The 17,816-nt window shown below is 38.2% G+C and overlaps 1 long non-coding RNA gene across 2 annotated transcripts in view; it reads right to left on the bottom strand.

Annotated features, from left to right (window-relative positions):
• Positions 1-2,869: 2,869 nt before the first annotated feature.
• The window catches only part of LOC110361876 (uncharacterized), a 28,047-nt gene continuing 13,100 nt past the window's right edge, over positions 2,870-17,816 (bottom strand). The window contains exons 2-4 of one of the 2 annotated variants that reach the window (XR_010469156.1): positions 14,901-14,979; positions 6,208-6,516; positions 2,870-4,742 (exon numbers count right to left, since the gene is read on the bottom strand). This is a non-coding gene — a long non-coding RNA (uncharacterized LOC110361876). The remainder of the gene's footprint in view (positions 4,743-6,207; positions 6,517-14,900; positions 14,980-17,816) is intronic. The other variant, XR_010469157.1, reaches the window with a different exon arrangement.

The following is a 17,816-nucleotide window of genomic DNA, read 5'->3' as shown; positions in this document are numbered from 1 at the left end:
TGAGGTTTGAACCACTGAGCATAACTGTACAGCTGTAAATACTGGTAAGAAGCCAATAATTACAGCTAAAGTCAATTGCCAGCTCATTGAAAGCACAGAATTGAATCCAACATTGCAATTGCTACCTTCCAGTCCTGGCTGCTAAAATAGCAGACAAGATATAAAAAACTAAAATCCAGACCTTTAAAAATAGCTCACCATTTTTTTCCTTTAATTACTTGCTTGTTCTGAAATCATCTAAGTGTTATGGTATGTTTAGTGACAAGGAAGATTTTGTGCACTGCTTTTACTGCTATGATGATCTCATTCTAAAATACCACTATGAAAGCCATATGTGATTACAGAAAGTCTAAGGGAGCTAATATTTGAGACTTGCCTCCCGCTGAGAGCACCCAGTGAACAAAAGAGTAAATAAATAATGGAAGGCATGAGAAATAGCATTTTTTTCCTCACCAACGAACAGATCTGCAAATAGATCAAGTGATCAGGTGTTCTTGTGGATGCAACACATGTAGAAGAATAAGAGATAGATTTACTCTTTTCAGTCTTGAACTGAAGCTGCCATCTTTGAGGTGTCATCATACCCCTATTTTCCCACTAGACCTAAATGCTCCTTTGGGGATTTAGCAGGAGCAGGAGTCTTATTAACAAAACTAAGTGCAGTTTACTTCTGCAGAGGTGGACCTTGTCTGTATTTTTACAATGGTAAAGGTATTTAGAGTTCCAAAAATAAAAAGGAAGTTTGTTTGTGTACTTTCAGATTATTTGTTACTGCAGTAATTTTAACTGTGTATTGCCTTAAAAGTTCATCTCATACTGTCTTGGATAAAGCTTTAAATTGGAAAGCTCATCCAAAAATTCCCTATTTAACCCCCAAAATTCACCACTGAACTGCAACATAAAGTACTTTAGTGACCCAACAGCTGCTGGTAAGTGGTCATATTCATGCCTCTGTATACAGCCTGCATATTCAGTGACTTAATACTCACACTGACTTAGATTCCAGCCCTCCTCTTGTTCCTCAGTCGCCCAGTTGTGTCATAGAAACACACTCATAAAATCACTCCAAAAAACAAAGAATACAATGAAAATTGTGGGTCATGTGCCAGGAAATCAGATTTAAGGAAATGGGGATGATAAGTTTGCTGAAGGTTTCACAAATGTGGTATGAGAGCAGGATGAACCCAATCTGTTCTTTAGCCACAAAGGAAGATTTCATATAGATTTTAAAAGTTGCCTTAAGAGTTTTGTGCTAAAAATAATTTGACTATCCTGCAGAGGGAAATCCCTGGTATGTATGTTTGCCTTCTTCAGTGTTAGCCAGTGCATTCCCAAGCTTAATACTTCTGCACGTCAGACATATGATGAAGTTATTCAGAAATCGTTAAAGTTCAGCAAATGGAAACAGAAGATGCAACCCCAAAAGTCAAGTATTTATTGAATAAGGATAAGGATAAGGATAAGGATAAGGATAAGGATAAGGATAAGAAGATAAGAATAAGAATAAGAATAAGAATAAGAATAAGAATAAGAATAAGAATAAGAATAAGAATAAGAATAAGAATAAGAAGTTCAATTAGAGTTTCTGCATGCATTTATACCAATAAACTGTACAAAAACATATGGTGCTGTGTTGGTTCTGAGACTACACATAGATCCTTCAGAAAGATTAAAAACACAGTGCACGAAAGAAGAAACACCTAAACAGCACGAGCATTCCGATTTTACTGACAGTCACAGTGTTCCATGTATTCCAAACACCAGGAACCAAGCAATTTCAGAAGAGTCCTTATAAGAGGCTTATTTTTTTTGTTTGTTCGTTTGTTTGTTTTTTGTTTTTGTGTTTTTTTTTTTTCCTAATAAATGTTTACTTCTGGACCTCATGGCTGTGAAAATACTCTAAAACAGAAAAGTATTGTTCTTCTGAAAGCCCAGACTTGTGGGAAAAAGAAAGAGGCAGGAAGGCAGAGGGAAAGGGAAAGGAAAGGGAAAGGGAAAGGGAAAGGGAAAGGGAAAAGGGAAAGGGAAAGGGAAGAAAGGAAGGAAGGGAAAGGAAAGGAAAGAAAGGAAAAGGAAGAAAGGAAAAGGAAGGAAAAGGAAAAAGGAAAAGGAAAGGAAAAGGAAAAGGAAAAGGAAAAGGAAAAGGAAAAGGAAAAGAAAAGGAAAAGGAAAAGGAAAGAAAGGAAGAGAAAAAGAAAAAGAAAAAGAAAAAGAAAAAGAAAAAGAAAAAGAAAAGAAAAAGAAAAAGAAAAAGAAAAAGAAAAAGGAAAAGGAAAAGGAAAATAAAAAGAAAAAGAAAAAGAAAAAGAAAAAAGGAAAAGGAAAAGGAAAAGGAAAAGGAAAAGAAAAAGAAAAAGAAAAAGAAAAAGAAAAAGAAAAAGAAAAAGAAAAAGAAAAAGAAAAAGAAAAAGAAAAAGAAAAAGAAAAGAGAAAAAGGAAAAGGAAAAGGAAAAGGAAAGAAAAAGAAAAAGAAAAAGAAAAAGAAAAAGAAAAAGAAAAAGAAAAAGAAAAAGAAAAAAGGAAAAGGAAAAGGAAAAGAAAAAGAAAAAGAAAAAGAAAAAGAAAAAGAAAAAGAAAAAGAAAAAGAAAAAGAAAAAGAAAAAGCACAAACTAAGCCAAAAAGAAATGACACTGCCCATGGCTGAATCTTTTTCTTTCTTACATGATTTGAGGCTGGCAAGCCTGAACTCATTATTTCAAAAATACAAAGTAACCTCATGACAGAAAAGTCAAAACATTTGGAAGAAAAGGTTAATGACCTACAAAAATATCTTCTACTGGTATTCCAGATTCAGGATATCTAGTCAAAGTGAGAAACCTTCCTCATTTTGAAACCTTCCTCATTTTGCAATGAGTCCTCCATGGAGATGTCCTCCCTAACCCTGCTTTATAGTGGAGATTTTCGAGCTCACAAATCCCCTTGACTTGTATTCCTAAGTTTTCTTTTCAATGCAGTGATTCATTTTGACATGTTAGGAAAAGGTACTGATGTCAATACATACAGGAGGTCTCCCAAAGGCTAATTGAAAACAAGATAGTTTCAAAAAGAAAATTACTCATCTCTCAGACTTATGCCTCCCTGCACAGATATAACCAGCATAAAATGGTTCAAGTTGAGATCATGAGTTTTGCAATCCACTTTGCTGAAATACATCTTTACACAGCCTGTCAGAAGATAGCAGACAGATGTTAAATGTTTTCCACACTAATCTTCAAATAAACCACATGAGTTTTAGAAGTGTTTCTCAGTGGGAAAGAAAATAGCCTAGCCAAAGAGCCTGAAAACTACAGAGCAGTTGGATTTTCATTTGGAAACTATAAGTAGAGTCTCCTTTTCTCCTATCCATTGAAAAAAACTTGTCTGGAGAATCTTTGTCAAAGAGCACTTTTGCTTTATTTTCCCCCATACTGCTTATGTCACACATGGGATCGCCTGCAAAAACAGTGCCTGAGGGATCTATGTCTAGTTTTCTAAAGCAAAACATAACGCAAGAGCTGTTTCTGGGTTACACATTTGACTCCTGTAATACAAAATGTGAGCAAACATCCCTAATGGCATTTAAATTATGTTCTTATAATTTTCAAGTGGTTTCCATTTTTTTTTCTTGGAAAAGAGATGTTCTCACTTGCTGATGTTGTTTGTTGAACAGCTATGCAAATTCTGTATCATGCCAGCAGACAGTGTTGGCATGGCACGCCAAATATCTTTTACAGAGAGCAATAAGAAATTTTAAGTTCTTACTTTTCAGTTAGTTAGTGAGGTCCTTACTCAGGAAAAACGGTCACTTAATTAGCAGTTGGAGTTTACAGACTGAGGCCAGAAGGGACCATTAGATCTTAAATTCCATGTATTTAGTTTTGTATTGAGCTCATTAACTTACATTTGGTTGGAGTATAATCTGTGTGTTGTGGTTTAAACCCAAGCTAGCAATACAACCACAATAACCAGTCACTCACCCAGTCCCTCCCACTTCCCCCCCAATAGAGGAGACAATCAAAAGGGAAGGGAGAAACTTGGATTGAGATGAAACAGTTTAATAAAATATCAAAGTACTAATATAGAACTAGTAAATATATATAAAAATTGAAATAAAAGATACTTGAGGCAATTCTTCATGAACTCTGTCCACACTAAGCAGCCAGACCCAGGAAGTGGAACCTGGTCCCCGATCCCAAAAGAGAGAAAAAAAAAGCAAAAAGTTAGAAAGGCTCAGAGGCCTCTGCAAAATGGCAGAAAGCCAAACTGAACGTCCCACACCAAACTCCCCTGGTTCAAGAGAGAAAGCACCCCAGAGCGAGAGCAAGAACACGTCAGAGAGAGAGTGAGACAGAAATTGGAAGGCCCCCACTCTTCTTAAATATGAAGCATGACACTAATTGGGATGGAATACTCTTACTGATCAGTCTAGATGTCAGTCAAAATCTGCCCTATCTCTGCCCCACTTCCTTGCTGCCTCACACCTGTGGGCAGAGCACTCAGAATGTCCTTGGCTCTCAGATCAGAGCAATTAAAAACATTAACTCTGTGCTTGGGTGTTATTGCTTGCTCTCAAACTAAGTCCAAATAATGACCATTGCTAGCTATGAATAGAAAGTTTTCTAACTGCGTGAAGAAAATTACCTCATTTTCAGTCAAACCAGCACACTGTGTTTGCCTAAACTTTATTCTCTAATAAGTTTTCACTGTGCACGCAGTAATAGTCGGGCAATTCACCAATGGTCCCAGGAGTTTAATGGCCACACTGTTAAAAAGAAAACAAAATGTTCCATATTTTCAAGTTTAACTGATCTGGCTTTGACTTCAAGCCACTGGTTCCTCTCCCTCTCCCTCTCCCTCTCCTCTCCCTCTCCCTCTCTCTCCCTCTCCTCTCCCCTCTCCCTCCTCCCTCTCCCTCTCCCTCTCCCTCCTCCCTCTCCCTCTCCTCTCCCTCTCCCTCTCCTCTCCCTCTCCCTCTCCCTCTCCCTCTCCCTCTCCCTCTCCCTCTCCCTCTCCCTCCCTCTCCCTCCCCTCCCCTCCCCCTCCCCTCCCCTCCCCTCCCCTCCCCTCCCCTCCCCTCCCCTCTCCCTCTCCTCTCCCTCTCCTCTCCTCTCCTCTCCTCTCCTCTCCTCCCTCTCCTCTCCTCTCCTCTCCTCTCCTCTCCCTCTCCCTCTCCCTCTCCTCTCCTCCCTCTCCCCTCTCTCCCTCTCCCTCTCCTCTCCCTCTCCTCTCCCTCTCCCTCTCCCTCTCCTCTCCCTCCTCCCTCTCTCCCTCTCCCTCTCCCTCTCCCCTCTCCCTCCCCTCCCCTCCCCTCCCCTCCCCTCCCCTCCCCTCTCCCTCCCTCTCCTCTCCTCTCCTCCTCTCCTCTCCTCTCCTCTCCTCTCCTCTCCTCTCCTCTCCTCTCCTCTCCTCTCCTCTCCTCTCCTCTCCTCTCCTCTCCTCTCCTCTCCTTCTCCTCTCCTTCTCCTCTCCTTCTCCTCTCCTCTCTTCCTCCCTCATCTCCTCTTCCCCCTCCCTCTCTCCCTCCCTCTCCCTCTTCCTCTTCCTCTCTTCTTCTCAGTGAAAGAACCCTTCATTACTCAGTTTTTCCCCTTAATGGGTGTACTTAAGCTGTATCATCAAGTCACCTCTCATCATTCTCCAAATTTTAAAGAACCTTTGTAAAATATGCATACTAGAATTGGGCACAGTATTCTGGAAGCAGTTTCACTAGTGTTAATTGCAAATAAAATGACATTTCTTCCCTCACTTGCTTATCCTTCCAGGGAGAGTAGCAGCCCTTTTGGCATTAGTATTACAGTGGGATCTCCATCAGAGATCCTTACAAAGAATGGTAGGGCTTCTTTCTAGAAAAGTGTCCCACAGTCTTTGCTTCTCTACATGAAGCTTTGCTGTTGTCTATTTTGCTGGCATTTGATCCCATAAAATAACACATGACTTCTATGAGAGGCATTTTTTTCATCTCCATAGCTGGCAATACACTTTTGAACCAGCTTTACTACATGAAAACTGTAAAACAAAGCATGTAGTGGCTGTTGCAGAGGACCACTATGATCTATGATGAGAATACTTCTGAGAGTAGTAGAAGTGATTAATGCCAGACTATTTGTTAAAAACAGTGCTGACCCTCTTTGGAGATAAGGAAAGTGAATGAAAGGCAATAATATAAATTCCTTCAAATCTCCTCTGAAGTCTTCAGGGAAACAGACATCATATTTAGACATATCTACCTTTTGCATTTTTACAATATGCAATATGATCATCTCCTGACATCCTGGCTTGTGCCTTGAAGTAGGCTGAGTGGAGTCAATCCAGCTGCACATTAAATAGCATTAAATGCTATTTTGAAGTGTCTTTGGATGTGACATCAACAAGGGTTCATCACATTGGTTCTGGGTCATATGGGAGTTTTGTTCCTTTCTTTAATGGTTGCAACAATCACACTATGAACACACGGAACATTCAAAATGTGCCATGGACTTCGTCTCCTCATAGGCGATGCTAAATTTTCTTCAGAGACAGCAGAATTTCCAATGCACCTGTATGAATTACAAAACACAGAATCACGGTTAATACTATGTACCTGTGGTGAAAAAGACAGCTGACAATGATATGGACTGGCCAGAGGGTAAAAGCAAAGAGCTAAACAAATGAGAAGAACCATCTAGGGCAGAAAAAAAGCACAAAATGCAAAAAGTCACACGCTCAATCCCCAATGACATGGTGGTATGACACATTAGAGGATGTACAAGTCCAAATGTTATAGGTTTGACAGCTGCTTTTCTACATTCTTAATATCAGGATATTTCTAAAAAAGATGAAGGATGTGAATGGTTCCTGAAACATTCAGGTTTTCCTATCAAATAACAAAATTCTGATGAGTTTTCTGAGATCAAGTCTTCCAGGCTACATTGCCAGCAGACTAGGTGTCGGAAGGATAGTGTCTTGTTCACTTTATGCTGGTATGGAATAAATGAGGATTGCAGATTCATGTTTTCTGCTTGAGGCCTTTTTTTGTAACACAGTGGGATACAACCTTCTTAGGATTTGCAGAGCAATGTGAAGCAGCAGGCAGAAGCACTGCATAAATCCTGCAAGCAAGCAGAAACTACTCTGGTTCCCTAGTAAGTGAAGGAGCAGAAACTAAATATTTACACTATCCTTTATCATTTATTTATCCTGAAGTTCTGGCAGCAGCTCAGTTCTTTCTAAATGGGGACCTAAGTGAGTAATTGAATATCAGTCTCGTACCCGGGTCCTAGAAGTACCAACCTCCTGCTGGTCCAATGCGAAGACAAATGAACCAAAAAGGCAAAGCATTTTTGGAACATTTCAGAAACACAGCTCTCAACTGTGAGAGAAAAGCCATCAGCCTTTCATTTGAAAATGTGCTGGAAGAGTCTGTGGTGCACAACACATGAGCAATAACCAGATCCCTTGATCTGTTCTGATGTATCATCTCTGACCTTTCTATAATGAAAAACATATGAAAAGAAAATAAGAGAGGGAGAGGAGTTGTGCTCTTCAAATCATTCCTGACTGACAGCATAAGATACAGCTATTTCACTAAAAATTAAACCTCATTTATTAAGAGATATCTGCAAGGACCAGATTGGAAAATATTCATCAAGATGGCAGATACACAAAAAATAAAACTGGATTTTTATGAAGTAACCACACAAGACTCAGTCTCTGGTACAGTTTGGGTGACAGCAAATTACTGTTTTTGAAAACTATTTTAAAAAATGGGGCAAATCCTGACATAGAGGGTTCAGAACTCGTAAGTCACTTGCCATATTATGTTTTCTACTTGATTATACCAACATATTAAGAGATGGCAAAAGTAAATGTGTTGGGCACCAACACACAGAACATTCCCTGTAGAAGTACAATAGAATATGCAGATTTTATTCACTGAACCCAGTTGTTAACTGTCATGAAGGCACCCCGAAAGTAAATTTTAGGCAGACAACAAGTTCCAAAACAGATATTTTTCTAGACAGAAAACTGTAGCCAGTAAACCAACTAGAAACAGGGGTTAAACAATTATTTAGAACTCCGACAACAGAAAATGCAGGTTCGAATATCAGTTGAGGAGATTCTTGGCGTATGACAACATAAGAATAATGAGGATCCACCATGTGCACTCACAAGAAACAAAATTGGAGGCCACCCACTCCAGGGTATCCACAAGAAATAATCACCCACCTGAGTTAGGCGAGGGCTCATTCAAGGATATATCCAGTAAATAACCACTCACCCAAACTAGGAGGTGAGGTGCTCTCAGTCCCAGGCAGTCTCCTTAGACCGTGTCTTAGTCTAAGGAGAGGGCTCCAGTTCACAGACCAGCTGCTCCACGAAGACCACTCAAAGGGGGCCTTCGGTAGGGACACCATTTTATAGCAAGGTCAGATCTGGCTGTGGGCATTACAACATGGTCCAGAAGTTCCACAGCTACTCTGGGCACCTCCTTTGTTAATGACCCTGTCAAATAACCAAAGGTCCCACCCCTTCCGTGCCATCAGCTTATGGAGGTGAAGTCACTGCCCCAGGGTAGAGGAGTATGTGACTTGTCAGCACCTTGGTACCACCCTGGTTGTGTACGTGGGGACAGGCACAGTGGGGCACAAAAATTGCTAAAGAGCCATCAACTGCCCCATTGAAGGCTCCAGATCGCAGGGGGATGTGCAGCTGCCACATTAACGCTATCTGTTTTTGATTTATTAAGAAACGGGACATGACAAAATGCAGAAATACTGTAGCACTTGTAGAATACTGTGTATTCAAAAGTATACTTTGAAAGGCAAAAGTGAACTAAATAAAGCTATATTTTTACATTAGCAGAACACCACAAGACATGTATAGAGGATACTTTGCTATTTTTTTTATACACCAAGAGATAAAAAACAGTAAGAAACACTTCCACTAATGTACCAGATTGGAGACTTGTTTCCTCCTGAATTTCCACACCTGGCTAACTTGTGCTTATTCTGAGAAAAGCAACATGCATGCAGTTGCCTCCTCAGTCATCAGTAAATGAAAAGGGTAAGTTGGACAGTCAGAACAACTTGGCTGAGTAGGTGGGCCATGAGGAACTGTAATTCATCAAGACTGGCTTCCTCTCCTCCTCCTTCTTTTCTTCAAAGCACTCCTCCACCTGTCTTAGCAGTGAAATCAGCCTTCCCCCACACCTTCTCATTCACTTCTTCCTACCTTTTCCAGATGCCCAGCTGCAATCCACTCCTCACATTTTTCCCTGTTACCATCCATGTGCTTCTGTGACCTCAGCTCATGGAATGTGCATTTTTCTCTTGGTTCTTTAGGGATGAAAAAGAACTTTGCTTCACAACTCTGCAGATAAGTCTTGGGGACAGGTAAGTCTTGGCCATTTATTTTGGCTAACCAGACACCTCAACAGCAGTAACACATAGCATTTTGGCTAGTAGTGGGCCACAAGCCCAGTCTGAAGGCAATAGCCTTCCCCCAGGATGTGTAGCCCGGGGCTGAAGCTGGCACAGGGGCTGGGCAACCATTGCATCACATACAAGGATCTGACAAGCTGAAAGAATGACTTGTGCAGAACCTGATGGTACCTTGAGTTCCTTTTTGTAGCAAAATCCTACTCTGGGTCTTCAAGGTGCCTTTTATAGCAAGAAAGAAGATTATGTATCAATCTGAGCATTGGCAAACTGGTCAATTTTATAGACTATGAGGATAGACAATGCAGTTTCCAAAAGGACAGCAAGTAGCAGGAAAAGCTATGAAATGGTCACTGATGCTGGTTATTATTCAAATTATAACCCTGGTCTTTATCACCCCTCAGAGCTGAATCCACAGCACATCATATTTTAAAGCATAAACTGCACTTATCTCACACATTTGAATCTGGCACAGAATAGACAACTCTCAGCAAGGAATAAAAAAATAAAACCAACAGAAAGCTGCCTGAGTTCTTGGGACAATGAAGCGTGAACAGGTGTGATGATGTGTTAAACAGCATGTGGGAAAAATGCCTGTGCTTGCTAATGAGATGACAGTTGCTTGTTATGCAAACTGTCCTAGTAAAATCATCTTTGCCTGGTACCTATGCCCTTGGGCTCACATCCAATCAACCTGAGAGCTGCAAGATGCCATTCAAAATGACATTTATCAGTATAGACAACTGTATGAGATCTATATGCACAGAAATCCCCAATACTCTCTACCATTAAGGTAAATTCAAGTTTTCATCAGAGTAAGTTTGGAATGTGCAAGCTTCCCTAGCCAAAAGAGCAGGGACTGATGAGAACTGCAAGCTACACTAGTGGGAAATATAGACTAATTAAAATGAAATATCTACTCAGTGTATTTCTGAAGCTTGAAATAACACTGATCTTTTCCAATGAAGTGAGTGCTAATAAATTTACATATTAAATTGTGATGAGCTAGAATAGAAGTAGAACAATGTGGATTTGTCTGTGATTTTTCTCCCAGAACACAACCTTCCTATTTATTTTATTTATTGAAGGGAGAAATAAAAGGAGACAGGGAAGGTAGAATAATAATCCTATAATTATTCCTCCTGGATTTTTTGTTTGTTTATTTGTTTGGTTTTTTTTTTTTTGTTTTTTTCCAAAGAATATTGTGCCTTTTGCATCTTAAAGAAAAGAGAAAGAAATTAAAATCTACTGCCAATACATATATTAACATATCAACAACTGAAACCATTGAAATCAATAAAGGAGGATGATACATTAACTGGAGTTCAAGATGAAGACTGATGGAGTGCTTCTGTGTTTGATCAGCTTATTTAAGCCAGTATGCAATGTAAGTTAATTGGCTATTTCAAAGTGGTGCACAGAGATTTCAATGGTTTAAAAAAAAATACTTCATTTTGATTTCTATTACTGCAGCAAACTAAAAATCTCCTTACCTTTTTTCCACATCCTCTTACTATGAATAACCATACAGAAGGTATATTGTACCGTAACATGTGCTTTAAATGACAATGATTTTAGGCTCATTTTCCATCTTTTTTTTGTTTCCTGCCATGGTATTTATTTCTTTTGGGAGAGACAAAAGGAATGAGAAGAAATCATACAATAAATAGATCACAGTATACAACCACATAAACACAGCATACGTGAACTCTTGATATTTCAAGAAAAATAAATTTCTGACAAATTTATCTTCCACAACATGGAAGGAAGGCAATTTATATTCAGTGTTAATGACAATAATATGCAAAAATGTGATAACTGCTGAATTCCCAGTTGACTTGAATTTGGTTAATGTGACGCCCATTGACAAGAAGGGACAGAAGGAGGATCCAAGGAATTACAGTCATGTCAGCCTAAACTCAGTTCTGGGGAAGGTCATGTAGCAGATCATCCTGAATGACATCACACAGCACAAGACAGCCATGTGATCAGGCCCAATCAATGTGGGCTTGTGAAAGTCAGGTCCTGTTTGACCAACCTGATCTTCTTCTATGACAAGATGATCCAAGTAGTAGCTGAGGGAGAGGCTGTGGATGTTGTGTACTTAGACTGCAGTAAGGCCTTTGACACCATAACGTATAGCAATCTCCTGAAGAAGCTGCAGCTTATGGCCTGGATGGGTGTACCCTTTGCTGGTGCTTCCCAGGGCTCAGTATCTAGGTCAGTTTTGTTTAATCTCCATATCAATGATGTGGATGAGGGGATTGAGTGCACCCTCAGTAAGTCTGCAGATGACACCAAATTGTGTGGGAGTGTTGATCTGCTGGAGGGCGGAAAGGCCATACAGAGGGATCTGGACCAGCTGGATCATTGGGCTGGGGCATGCCAGGTCATGCACTTGGGTCATAACAACCCCAGGCAGTGCTACAGGCTTGGAGAAGAGTGGCTGGAAAGCTGGAAAGGGATCTGGGGTTGTTGATTGTCATCCAGTTGAATATGAGTCAGGAGTGTGCCCAGGTGGCCAAAGAGGCCAACAGCATCCTGGCTTGTATCAGGAATAGTGTGGCCAGCGGGACTAGAGAAGTGATCATCCCCCTGTACTTGGTGCTGGTGAGGCCCCACCTTGAATCCTGTGTTCAGTTTTGGGCTCCTCCATCATAAGAAGAATGCTGAGGTACTAGAGAGAGTGCAGAGGAGGATGGTGAAGCTGCTGAGGGGCCTGGAAAACAAGTCTTATGAGGAAAGGTTGAGGGAACTGGGTTTGTTTAGCCTGGAAAAAGGGAGGCTGAGAAAATACATACAAATACCAAAGTAGTAAGGCAAACAATATTTCCCACTAATTTGTAAGATTAAATACTGTTACTGAAACACTGTAGTTTGCTTAACCCTATACTCATTTTCTTCTGTGACAGCTCGTTTCTAAATTATAACGGTGAAAAACCTCAAAGAATAGGAATTATTTACAGTATAATTGTAACTACAGTAATTTTTAAGGTGAGGGAAGCATTTAAACGCAGGCATGCATTTATAACAAAATATAATCCTATCTTTTTGAACTCAAGTTGACCTATATGAGTGTGCTGACACAATGTAATTATGATGAACAACCTTGTTACAGAACAAGGAAAGCTTCCTGTGGCTGTGCTGTTTTAGAAAATATCTGCACAATATCAATTGAATAAATGTCCTCCACAACTAAAAAAATTAATGTTATAATAATCTGTCATTAGAATCAATAACTGTTTTATTATTCATAATGCATGAAGTGCACAGATGAACCTGTTGTGCATAAATTTAGTGGTCTGTCGCTTAATACAATGTGATTTTAAAATAGTTAATATGCACAAAACATTCACATGTAGAATATTGGCACATATGAGATTTATGATAAGTTTAAGGTAGAGAGGAACCTAGGCTAAGTCTTCATGTGGCTCAGCTGAGGTCAGGAAAATCAATATTGTTCATAATGTGTCTGAACAGAAGCTTAAATGAGAAATCTTCCCAATTATAAGATGCACTTCTCTATTTACCCTTAGATTTAAAAAACAAAAACAACAAACAAACAAAGAAACAAACAAAAAACCCAGACATATTCTGTTAAATCTAAGGCATCTAAGAAAAACGTCTAAGACATTATCTTAATCACAGGCATACTGAATACAGTATGCCTGTGATCAAGATCAACAAAGTGGTATGCAGTAACTATTTGAAAACTATTTCATTTTCAATTTACTTCAAATTCCCCACCTGCCTTTCAGATTTAACCATAAAATAACCAAAGAAATACAGATCTGAAACAAATATAGATTTATACCGCCAAACCATAGCAAGTATAAAACAAACATATGAACAGAATTTGAGTGCTCAGTTTTCCTTTGCATTTTCTTCTGTGGAACGTTCCTAGCTTACCATCTGACTTCAAACAGAGAAAAAATGGAAAGAATGTAGCTAGTGAGATTAGCTGCAAGGCTATCTAGCACTAACACAACCTCTGTCCTATATGTCAAGTTTTCAAAGTTATTTCTTTTGTAACACTCCATACTTTGTACCTCCATTAGGATCTCATGTCGGTTGTAGTTAATACAATCAACCTGGAGTTTTCCTGATGTTCTGTAAGAGGACACTAAAGTTCTAAAAAACTGTAATATTCCATGAGAAAAATTCTGATTTAATGTTTTACAGTGGTCTACAAAACAGGTACAAGAAGATGAAACATCAGGAAAAACCCTGAAATTCTGGGTTTCATTCAACTCCACAACCTATAGAAAATCTGGAAGTTAAATAATAACAAAAGTACTTTTGGCATCCACTTAAACATCAAAAAGAATAAACATTAGTCCCACATCTGTAAGAAATATCATGAAAATTAACAATTTAACTGGGAATAACCAGTTTAAAGAGGCTTTCAACATCCTCATGGGTTTATAGGCTGCACATTCAATTCAAACCACATATTTTGTGAGAGTCTCCACAAGTTCATGACTGCTAAACTGTTTCTTTTCAAGATTATCCTAAAAATCAAGTGCATGTGAAATCCTTCAGATTAATTAGGAGGAAAAATAAAAATAAAAACAAACCACGTAAGTTTTTCCTTCATTCTTTCTCGAAGGCCTGTGGTGATTACTCTTAGTTTCCTTTTATTACGTTTTTGTGTTGCTTTTGTTTGGTTGGTTTGTTTGTTTGGTGTGTGTGTGTGTGTTTTGTTTGTTTGCTTGTTTAATGTCTGTGACTAGTTTCTATTGAGAATACAGTGTCCTTAGGACACAGATTGGATTGCTTTATTTTTCTGCAGTGGAGTCATATTGGTTACCATATAAATTTTATTTTAATGTAACAACTGAGTTCATTTTATTCAAGTAAAATATTCATAAAATGGGAAGGAACTTTCCAGGCAAAGATAGCACTTTTTCCGTTTCTTTGTCCATTCTGGTAAATGCATTAATATCATATGTCATGATTAAACTCAGAGTCAAGGGGAACTTTTAACTCCATGTATTGAAAACCTATTTTTCATGTATGAAGTGTATTCCCCTGACTCATAATTATAATTTAGGAAGTTCAAGTAGAACCGCATATATCACTCCTTCTGCCAAAAGCACTCTGGTAAATTTTCGTTCTTTTGACCTGAAACCCTTGACTCAGTCCTGGAAAGTCCATAGTATACTATTAGGTTGGAAGCTTATTGTAAACTCTCATCTGCTTTCATAACAATGTTGTATGTCTTGCTTGAACTTTCTTACAAATATCTTTAAACATACTAGACCATATAGTATCAAATTTACAATACAAGGGCTTGAAGTACAATAATAATAAAGTAGATCTTAATTATTTTTGGCGTTTATTTCTCTAAAAAGAAGCTCCTAACGTGACTTGGGTAACCATGTTTTGATTTTATACTGGCCTGACAATGATACTCTTAATTTTTTCAAGACTGTTTTCAGGTCATTTCAAAATCGGTATGAACTAGGTCCTCCTTCATGACTCCTTTTTTTTTGTATACTTACTTTTAGTTCTACGTTGAAGGGCTGGGTGGCTCAGACTTGCCATATGGGATTTTTCCTTTTCATTTGTACAAGATTACATCTGGGGGGGGTTGGGAGGGGGACAGGGAGGGAAGAAAATTAATTAAGTAGGACAATGCAATTTTTCTGCACATGCACAAAGAGGTATAGAGCATGATGTGTCTTTGGAAAAACGTATGTATAACATACATGTTGCTACTCTTCTCTCATGGCTCAGTTGTCAATTCACAGAAAGACAGTGCTACGTTCACACAGAGCACATTAAAAAAGTGTGACAATAAAATGTTGGATCCTCCCACAGATAGAAGCCACGACAAAAAATGGCCATAGATCAATATTCGTTGACAAGGTTCCATGGAATTCCCTGATACATCTACATCCAAAACCGTATCTTCACTTTTGCAGGAATGGTTCCAGCTGAACTTGATTTATGTAGAAAAATGACAACTTGTAAGACAATTAACACCTGAAATTTTGTTGCCTGTGAGCTTTTAATTTAGTCTTCTGGTGTATGATTATGACTAGTAACAGATGAAAACTTGCAGATGAATAAATTCCTGACAACGCATTGTAGGCCATTTGAAAGTATGACCAATTTTCATCCCCATCTCCTCTGACAAAAAACATGATGACAGAGTGGATAAAAAGTGTGAACATTGCATTTTATTTTGAAAGAAAAACAATGTTTCCTCAATTTTTCCTCATCTCAGTTTGAGGCAGAGGAAGTATTTCATTTTAGTTAAACAAAGCACTCAAACCAAGAATTAATATTACTGCCATAGTAATAAGTTACTTTTGCCAGCATATTTTTCACTACTGTTACAGGTTGGATTACAGGTAGATGAAGCTGAAAGATGAAGGTGAGACTGCAATCTTATTTTTTTTTTTTTCTGTTTCTATATAAAAATATCATAGGGTTAACTGAAATGTGAAAAACATTGACCCCAAACACTATTGTGATACAACACTGGAGGAAAGATTTATTTATTCCAAGACAGAGTGATCCACCATCATGAAGAAACTGAATTGTGCAAGTACACTACAGGGTGAAAAGACTAAGTAGAGTGTGGAAACTGTATTTTGAAGATGTATTTGGTGATAAAGCAGTCTGGGCTGAAATACTGAGCAAAACACACTTTTTATTCTTTTTTCAAGAAACATGATTATTTACATTGTGGGGGTTTTCTTTTTGTTTTTGTTTTGTTCTGTTTTTTTCTAAGTAAACTTGGCTGTATATGCAGAGTTACTGACTCTCTCGTTGCTTTTTCCTCTGACAAACCACATTGGAACTCTGATTTAAAAATAGTAACAAGTGCTTCCTTACCTCTAAATGTAAACTTTAGTAACACAGAATATATATTTTTAAAACTAATAGTTAGTAGGCATTCCCATTCATACTGTGCATATAACTTGATGGTCACATACTTTCTAAACCCATACTGTGGAAGGGAGTAGCAGCCAGCAGTGAGCAGACAGGTCAATCTTAGTCTTTAGCCAGCAAAGGCTTCTACAGTGGAGAACAATCAACATGTCTTATCAAACTATGATATTGCCAGTTACCTTTTTCATGATTTCTCACTTTAAAACTTGTCTTCAAATTTTTGCCTCCTGCTTTTAAAATTAAATCTTAGTCCTGTTTCTCAGGAAAGATGTTTGATCTATTGGTCGTATTATTCACGAATTTTCAGCCCCCTATCTTTATAGTCCTGTCATAAAAGTCAGTGAAGCACAACAAGAGTATAATGTGCCTGTTAGTATCCCTCCAGTTTTATATTCTCATATAAACTGGACTGTGAGCCTTGGTTCCTAATCCTAGACAATCTATTTTCCTTTACAAAATCAATGTGATAGTTTCAGCTGAATCCATCTTTGGTGAAATGTACTGGTCAAGTTCAAAGAACTGCTATCATAACTCAGTTCACTTGTCAATTTTTAACCTAAGAAATAGCTCAAGCAGAGCTAGTGTGATAACTGAACTACCTCTCATCCTAACCTTTGCAAAGCACTGTTATTTTAAGTCAGCATTGACCAAAGTCACTGGTAAACCAGTACAGAAAATCCTTGTATAACAAACAGGTTTCTGATCACCCTATTTAAAGACTGAATAAAACACAAAAGACTGTTTTTAATCTGTTTGTTATTGAATTTGAGTAGACATTAAGATTGGTAAACACTAGTTTCTGTTTGAGGAAAGAAAGTGCAAAATATCTGTCAGGGTGGAAGTCTACAGGGTCAAATGTCACTAAGGTGCAAGTATTGAACCAGACATGCCATGGTACTAAGGAGTAAACAGTACAAATCACATCCTAAAAAAAAAAAAGAAGGTTATGTGTGGGCTCTGAAAAAAAAAAAAAAAAATTAAGTCCATCTGGAAAGGTGAACTATGTGTTCTTTTTTCCTCCCAGTTTGTTCATTAAATTCCAGTGAGTTTAATAACAAATGTATTGATATTTTAAATATAACAGCTGTCAAATATCGTAGCTGCTTTGAAAATGTCAGAAAAATAATGTTTTTTCACAGAAAGCTTCCTAAAAAACATGTTATTTTAATAATACTGTTGATATAACTACTAAAAATATATGGTGAGAAATAAGACAATTTCTCTAAATTAGCCACTTGCTCTGGCTGTAAACAGGTTACTGACTGACATGGCTAAATAGGAACTCAGTCTATTCTGAAGTATAAAATATGGGAACTAAAACCTCTTCAATTCTGAACTCTCCCAAATGTATCTCCAGATGTCACAACTTGCCCAACACCAGCATGCTATGCTCTCTAACTGCACCTCACGAATTTCCATGTTTTCACAATTCAGTGTAGCAGTAGAGAAGACAAAGAACGTAACATATCAGCAAATAACTCTTTACTATTATGATTGTGTATTCCATATATATAATA

Source organism: Columba livia, chromosome Z, assembly GCF_036013475.1.
Source record: "Columba livia isolate bColLiv1 breed racing homer chromosome Z, bColLiv1.pat.W.v2, whole genome shotgun sequence".
In the NCBI taxonomy this organism is placed as follows: domain Eukaryota; kingdom Metazoa; phylum Chordata; class Aves; order Columbiformes; family Columbidae; genus Columba; species Columba livia.
Note: the sequence above shows the minus strand (reverse complement) of the source record. Positions and strands in the feature narration are given on the sequence as shown.